Source organism: Psammomys obesus, unplaced genomic scaffold (assembly GCF_907164565.1).
Source record: "Psammomys obesus unplaced genomic scaffold, mPsaObe1.curated_primary_1811, whole genome shotgun sequence".
Classification (NCBI taxonomy): domain Eukaryota; kingdom Metazoa; phylum Chordata; class Mammalia; order Rodentia; family Muridae; genus Psammomys; species Psammomys obesus.
This window is the reverse complement of record NW_026596234.1, coordinates 11296902-11305523: the sequence shown is the minus strand read 5'-3', so window position 1 is coordinate 11305523 and position 8622 is coordinate 11296902.

The window sequence follows — 8622 nt, the reverse complement described above, 5'->3', positions numbered from 1 at the left end:
GGAAGGAAGGAAGGAAGGAAGGAAGGAAGGAAGGAAGGAAGGAAGGACAAAAGAAAGAAAAAGGGGAAAAAGCTGTTTCGGCAAAGACTAAACAAAAATGCAGAAAAGCAGCCACAGGCCCTTTTCCATAAACACACAGGCCACGTGACTTCAGAAGCTTTTTTTTTTTTTTTCCTGGTCTCTGGAGGCACAAGCGCACACAGTTTCTGAATCCTTCCAAAACCCAGAGGGGCAAAGAGAAGAAAATGAAAATCACCTGTTTTCTGATCCAAGCCGGCAGCACGCACAGCCTGCAGCAGCCGCCTCTGCCCGGGGTCGCCTCTGCCGGCTTTGCAGGGTTTCAGTGGTTTATTACTAAGGTGAGGCTTACTTGCAATGAAAGGGGCAGATTTGAAGGCGTGGTTAAAGAATGTTGTCAGATTCCTGAGACCTGTGTGTATGCCCCTCCGGAGCAAGATTAGACTATTGCCACTGCCCCAGAAATACCCCTGGGGTCTTCTTCCAGCCCTGCCTAAATCCCCGCAAGCATCTATCCTTCTGATATCTGTCGCTTTAAATTAGTCCTGCCTGTCACATAATTAGAATCACATGGCCCAGTGTGCACTTTCCGCCATCTGGTTTCTTTCACTCCGCTTAGCATAGCGATGTATGTATTTTTCTGCAGCTCTGGGGCTCAGTCCTCTTTCCTGCTGAGTTGTATTCCTTCACCCTGAGGTGATCTTTTAGCTTGTTTCCACTGTGGGCTGGGACAAACACTTGTGTTCAGGTATTCACAGCTAGCATGAGTTCTCTCTTTCTATTATTTATTTGTTTGTTTTGAGACAAAGTTGCACTATGCAGCTCTTGGCTAAAACTCACTATGTAGACCAGGCTGACCTCAACTCACAGAGATCAACTTGCCTCTGCCTCCCAAATACTGGGGTTAAAGGCCTGTGTCAACATAGCTGGTTAAATTTTCATTTCTCTTGAGTAAACACTTAGAAGTGAAGTTCTCAACCTTTTTGTTGTTGTTGTTTTATTTTGTTTTTTTGAGACAGGGTTTCTCTGTGTAGCCTTGGCTGTCCTGGACTGGCTTTGTTTGTTTGAGGCTGGCCTCAAACTCACAGAGATCTGCCTGCCTCTGCCTCCTGAGTGCTGGGATCACAGACGTGTACCACTGCGCCCAGCTAGTTCTCACCTTTCTTAGTGCAGCAACACTTTAACACAGTTCCCCACGCTGCAGTGACCCCCAACCATAATTTTATTTTCATTGCTACTTCATAACTGTAATTTTGCTATTGTTACGAATCACAGTGTAAATATCTGTGTTCTCTGATGGTCCTAGGTGACCCCTGTCAAAGGGTCATTGACCCACCATTGTTTTTTTTGTAATCATCCAGCACCCAAGATCCCCAGGTCCCCACGGAAACATAGTATGATTGGGAGGGAGCATGCGCACAGATGGAAAACTGGCTCCTGTTATATTCTCTCCACTATGACGTACTGCTTCATTACCTACCTCTGATGTGGGCATGACTAGGGAGGAAGTGTGTGTGTTCCATTCACTGTGACAACCCTGGTGCTGGGAACAGTGTCCAGCCCGGAGTGGGCCGCCCTATAAACACCTGGGAAAGAATGTTACACGTGCTGCCCTACAGCTTATTGTGTGTAGGTGTGTGTGTGTAGGCATGTGTTAGTGTAGGTGGGTGTGTGTTACTGTGGAGGTGTCTGTGAAGGAGACAGTGTGTGCAAACGTGTGGTGGTGTGCCCGTGTGTGTGTCTGTGCAGGTGTTTTAGTGTGCGTGGATGTGTGTTCACATGAGTGCCAGTGTATATACAGATGTGGCTATGTGTGTTTGTGTGCGTGCTGGTGTGTGTGCACAGCGCGAGTCGGTCTGTGCACACATGTGTTTATGTGTGGGGGTCAGATGTCTTCCTTAATCCCTCTCCAGGGATTGAACACAGGTCCTCAGGCTTGGCAGCAAACACCTTTCCCTACAGGTGCCTGCTGGTCTACCACTTTATTTTTATGAGACGGTCTCTCCCTGAGCCTGGAGCTGCATTGCCTAGACTAGCTAGCCAGCAAGCCCCATGAGCCTGCCTGTCTCTGGCTCCCCAGTGAGCCTGGCATTTCTGCGGGTTCTGGGACTCACGCTTATGTGTTCATGACCGCTTGGGAAGCACTCGACTGACAGAGCCATCCCCCAGCCCTGACGCTTTGTTGCCAAGGATAAAAAGCTCTGCCCAGAGTTAGGGGCAAATCTTATTTCAAGGGAGACATCTCCAGAGCCGGTAGGAACCAGGGTGGGGCTGGAAGGGAGGCCAAAATGTTGACATTTTGATCTCACCCTCTTCCTTAAACCTTCCTGCCTTGCACCTCACAGCTGTACTTGTTGATGCTGCTCTGCCTGTGGGCTTCCCACACCCTCTTCTCCTGGGGTCCTAAACTCTGGCTGGCAGCCAAATGCAGGCCTACCACCAGCTTCATGCAGCATGTGAGCTAAGAATGGTTTCTGCCTTTTCAGATGGCTGAGAGGAAAATTCAAAAGAGCTCTGTGACAGGAGAACACAATATGAAATTCAAATTTCAGTGTCCATAAATAAAGCTTTATTGGCACATGGTCCCTCGCTTACCCACCATCTGGGGCTGTCTTTGTGCTAAAAGGGTTCAAGTGGGCATTTGAAACAGAGACCAATGCATCTGCAACACACAAAATATTCAATGCATGGCCCCTCACACGAATCATGTGCTGAGCCCAGGTCTAAATCCCTGCTTGGACTGAACTAAAACCAAACCAGCATCTTTTCTGGCCCTGTCTCCACTGTGGCCTTCCCTTGGTTCCCTGAACCACATTAGACCAGTAACCAACTCATTGTCCCAATGTAAGTACTGACTGTCACTCGTTTGCCACATGTTGGTCCTCCTCTCCCTTAGGCACCTAAGCCTGTATTGGACTGGTTGCCTATTAGTCATGAATATTGATCTGGTTGCTTTAAATATTTAAATACTGGAGGCCACCTGTTGCCCACTCTGAGCGCTATTCTCTCATCTAGGAAGTGGGAGCCTTGATTCCCCCAAGATCTCTTGACACCTCATCAGGCTGCATGGGATTGCCCTCCTGAACATTAAGAAGAGACTAGGAGAACAGATATGTCACAGACTCCAGCTCTGCAGGTGTGAGCTCAGCTCAGCTCAGCTGATGGCTGGCCCCACACACAAGGCCAGAGCATCATGGCAGCAGGAGAGAGCATATGCATGAGGAGGCTTACAGCATGGAGGCCAGGGAGCAGAGAGAGGAGAGAGAGGAGAGGGGGAGGGAGGAGAAAGAGGGAGAAGACAGAGAAGGAGAGAGACAGAGAGGGAGAGAGACAAGGAGCATGCAGGCCTGGTAGTCTCCCCACACCATGATCTACTTCCTTCAGCTAAACCCTGCCCCTAAAGCTTTCCTGCTTTCCCAAAACAATGCCACCCACTAGGGACCAAGCTGGGTATGGTGGTTTTAAAAGGTTCTCTCAACTGGGAGTCAACTGAGCTGGGAGTCTGTACTGATGGAGTGTGCTCCATCAGTTTGCCTGCACCCGCCAAAAATATATATGCACCTAACTCTCAGCTCAGAGACCCCATTTTTAGGAATGTGTCTTTCAGACAGCTCCTTCTTCAACCTCAGTGTGCATACGGGTCCCCTGGACATCATTTTCATATGTAGAGTCCAGGGGCCAGGAATGTCACTATGTTGGTAGAGCACTTGCCTAGCATGCAAGAGGCCCTGGGCTCCCATCCATGAGCAATGCATAAACTGGGCATGCCAGTTGGCATACATAATCCTAATATTTGGAAGGTAAAGACAGGAGTAGGGTCAGGAGTTCAAGGTCAGCCTCAGCTATCTAGTAAGTTGAAAGCCAGCCTGGGCTACATGAGACTCTGTCTTGGCAAAAAAGAATAAGAAAAAGATTCCCACCCCGGAAGATCTGAGGAAGTGGGTAGAGCCAATAGACCAAGGGTCTAATGACTCTCCCACATGCCAGCTCTGGAATATTCTGAGCAGCCTCGCTCTAGACCCCACCCCCACCACAACACCCAATGATTCATTGTACCGTAACTGTAATTTCAAGTATTGGAAATAACCTAAGTGTCCATCCAATGTGGGGGGGGGCAGTCAAAATATGTCACACATCCCTACAAGTTCAGAGCGTTACACAGCCTTGAAGAGCGCCCAGGCCACCGTGTATGTACCAGGATGGAGTGATCTCCGGTACATGTCATTAAATGAAAAAATAAAACACCACAAAAATGAGGAACAGAACAGTAAGCGGTGTGGGTCACCATCTGTACAGAGGTAGGGGAGGGACATTCATGGTCACATGGACTTGGAGAACAGAGGCACCTAGTGGAAGACGGGGACCACTGAACACAGAGTGAGTGAGTGGCCAAGAGAGAGCGAGACACTATACTTACTTGGATTCTGAATTCTGTGACTCTAACACACCTATTCAAAAATAAGTGAGGGGTCAGGAATGCAGCTCTGTGGTAGAGTGCTTGCCCCTCTGTCGTACAGAGCCCTGAGTCTGTTCCCCAGCACCACAAGAACCAGGCATGGTAATGCAAGTCTATAATCCCAGCACTCTAGAACTCTAGAAGGCCAGTCTGGGCTCGCTCACTCTCTCTTTCTCTCTCTCTCTCTCTGTCACCCACACCCATATATACATATATAAAATTTGATTATTAAATTAATTATAATGGTATACAAATAAAGTCATACCACATGTAGCCCAGCTGACCTCCAAGAGGCTGTCCTTGAACCCCTGATCCTCCTGCCTCCACCTCCTAAACAGGCATCACCTTATCGCCAGGCTTCACATCACTCCATCCAATAACAGTCAGGTGGGAGGTGGCCATTAGCACAGCTGGACGGCCATGTTACAGGGACGGCCATGCCCGTGTCCACACCCTATGTGCACAGTCCACTCGAGAGCTCTGAGGACGGGCTGCCCCTGTGTTTGAGAAGGCTTCAGCTCTGCAAACCCTCCATGGATCCTTGTATATCAGCAGTGAGACCAGGCTCAGCCGTCAGCGTTCATGAGCCCCGATTCAACCAAGAAGAGCGGGCACCTGTGGTGCTGAGTGACAGAAACCCTCACCATCTGCCCAGGGCGTAAGGTGAGAGCTCCGTAAGGGTGAGTGGGCGTGGGGTGGCCCTAGCCCAGGCTCTCAGAGCCCTGTACACCCTTGGGACAAGGGTGGAAGGTGGAAACCCAACGCCTTGACCTTTGCTTGAGGCAGCTGCTTGCAGAAGCGCCTCAGTGCCAAATTCTGCCGCTCCCCCATCTGCTCACGCCGTCAGGCTTGAGTCACCAGCAGACAGCGGCACATGACCTGGGTGTGGGGCTACAGTGAACAGGCTGTTGGATGTGGAGAGGAAAAGCCGCCAGATGCAATCACACCTCCTCCTCCTCCAGGAAGCCCACAGGATATATGCAGGCTTGTGTGTAAGGCATGAGAGAGGGATATACACTCAACACATCCAAAAAGGCGACACTAAAATAACTAGCCTACACTGCATATGACACATTCGGAACTCGGAACTCCATCCTCACCACCACAGAGGCTTGGCTTGGAGACCCTTAGTCATACCAACATCATGCAAGTAGGTAGTACAAGGTCCCCTCACCTGAGGTCACACAGCTCAGGAACAGACAGATCCTACCCCAAAGCCCCTTCCCACCTCTCAGCCCCAGTGGCCTTCATTCTTTGAAAAGACACTGAAGGCCTCTCAGGCCTTTCCTGGGATGTTCCTAATCCCTTGTTTACCAGTTCTGTTAAATGAGGTGGATAATGACATTTCTGGACTTGAATAGAAGGAATAAAGTCCCTCCTCCTCCTGTTTCTCTTCTCCCTCCTTCTCCACCCACTCTTTTTATATCTCGCTGTGTGTGCACTTGTATGGAGGCTAGAAGTTGACATCAGGCTTTGTCTTTCACCCTCCACCTTAAGTTATTTTTTTTTAATAATTTATGTAATTTTATTTATATGTGCATCAGAGTGAAGGTGCCAGATCCCTTGGAACTGAAGTTACAGACAGTTGTGAGCTGCCATTTGGGTGCTGGGAATTGAACCTTGGTCCTTTGGAAGAGCAAACAGTGCTCTTAACCACTGAGCCATCTCTCCAGCCCCTCCACCTTAATTTTTTTGAGGCAGGGTCTCTACTGAACCTGGAGCTCACTAAATCTGCTGGACCAGTGAGCCCCAGACTTCTCCTGTCTCTGCTGGGATTTATAGGTATGTACCACTGTGCCTGAGTTTTACATAGGTGCTGGGGTTCAAACTCAGGCCCTCACTTGCACGGCAGGCACTCCGGAGCTATCTCCCAGCTTCCGAACATCTCCTCTCAGGGGTAGGTTCCCATCCTCCATTTTCTGCTGTTTCTGTGCGGAGACAGGCGGCCCTCTGGACACAGTGTGCGGCTGTTCATCACAAGGAACCCACTTTGTTCTGTTTTAGGCAACCTGGTTTCTAGTGAGAGTCTCACAGAAGAGGCCCACCCTGGCCCTGGGCCAGCCCAGTGGCAGAAGGGACAGAGGAGACGTTTCTCAAAGCCACTTTCACCTCTGCAACCCCTGGGAACTGCTAGGAGCCTGCTGGGGACTGGGGACAGCATGCGCCATCCCACAGAGCCGGTGTGGTAAAGAAGAGCCTGGAGAAGCAGGGGCTTGGGAAGATGGATCCCTGAGTAAGAGAGAGCACTTGCTCCTGAAATGCCACCAAGAAAAGTCGAACACTAAGGAGCCAGGGATGGCGGTGTGTGTCTGTGATCTCAGCACATGGAAGCCAGAGGATCAGAAGTTCAAGGCCATCCTCAGCTACATAGCAAGCTAAGAGCAGCCTGGGCGACAGAGACCTTTTCCCCAATGATGTCTCTAAAAACACACGGAGTGTGAGTAGTCGGTGGAGCGCTTGCACAGCATGCATGAAGCCCTGGCTTCCATCCTCAGCACCATGTAAGCTAGGCACAGCAGTGCATGGGTAGTGCCTGCCTATGGCTCCTGCTTTAGGGATGTGGAGCAAGGAGGATCAGATAGTTACTTTAGGCCGTCCCCGGCTAAAGAATGTGTTTGAGCTGAGCCTGGGTTACAAGAGACCCTGTTTAAAAATATAGGGGCTGGAGAGACGGCTCAGTGGTTAAGAGCACTGGCTGCTCTTCCAGGGGATCCAGGTTCAATTCTCAGCACCCACATGGCCGCTCACAACCATCTGTAACTGCAGTCCCAAAGGATCTGATGCCCTCTGTGGCCTCTGTGGGCACCACACCCACGTGGTATGCATGCATACATGCAGACAGAACACTCATACACATGAAAATAAAATTAAAAAAGCTAAAAATTAAAAAAGAAAAAATATATAATAATGTAAAATCATTAGAAATATATGTTTGTTTCTGTGTGTACGTGTGTGTGTGTGTGTGTGTGTGTGTGTGCGCGCGCGCAATGGAGAGGAATGGGAGAGGGCTCTTGGAGAGGTTTGAGAAGAGAACTTTTGTTGTTGGAACTTTTTCTCTGTTTGTTTTCTCTTTGTGGTCTTGGCCGTCCTGGACTCGCTTTGTAGGTCAAGCTGGCCTCAGACTCACTTTGTAGATCAAGCTGGCCTCGAACTCACAGAGATCCGCCTGCCTCTGCCTCCCAGAGTGCTGGGATTACAGACGTGCACCAACATAGCACACTTTTGAAGTATAAGGACCCTGGGAGAGAGTGTCCCAGATTGGTAGGTATCATGCAAAGGTCATGAAGTGGAAACAGGGGAGCTAACTGAGCACAGGGAGGCAGCTACACAAGGCCTTGCTTCTCGCTTTTCTCTTTACCAAGCTGGAGTGAGGACAGAGGCCTGCTGTCCTGCTCCCCCCAGGAGCTAAAGGATGGGAAAGTGCCCTGAGAGACAGAGGAGGAGTGTCAGTGATGGCTGCTCTGGCCAGCCTGTGGTAGGAGCACTCTGGGACAGTGTGGTTTCTCCTCCCTACTGGCAAGTGAGTCCACGTCAGCTTAAATACCGGGGATGAGAAGACCTGGGTGTTTTCACCCTCTCATTTGAGGGCTGGGAAAAGCAGAGCCCAGAGCTGGGAGGAGAGCCACCCCAGGTCACAAAGAGAGTACTGGACAGAGCCAAGCTTTCAGAAGCAGATGGAGGCTGTGACAGTATTGATCCACACTCTTCCCAGGTGAAAAAGGGCCCCTGACCTGAAGAACCTCCCATTTCCCTAGGGCACGAGGAGGGCGAGGCTATTTGCCCTGTGGGCTGTGGGGGTTGGGGGGAAAGACAGGTTGCAGGGCAAGTTCAGAGTGTCCTCCTCACTCCTGCTTTGTTTCTGTGGTGCTGTCATGGAACGCAGGACCTCAGGGAGCCAGGCAAGTGGGCTTCCCTGGAGCCACGTCCCCACCCCCACCTTCCCACCCCCACCCTCATCACCCTGGCCCCAGATGAGAAAACGGAGGCCCAAAGTAATGAAAATTCCCAGGGTTTACGGAACCTCTTTTTCTTTTTCTGGAAGAAAATGATTTTAAGTAGAGTCAGGCATAGTACACATACTGTGATCCCAACACTTGGAAGAGAACTGGGGGCTTAAGGCCAGCCTCGGTCACATAGAAATTTGGGCT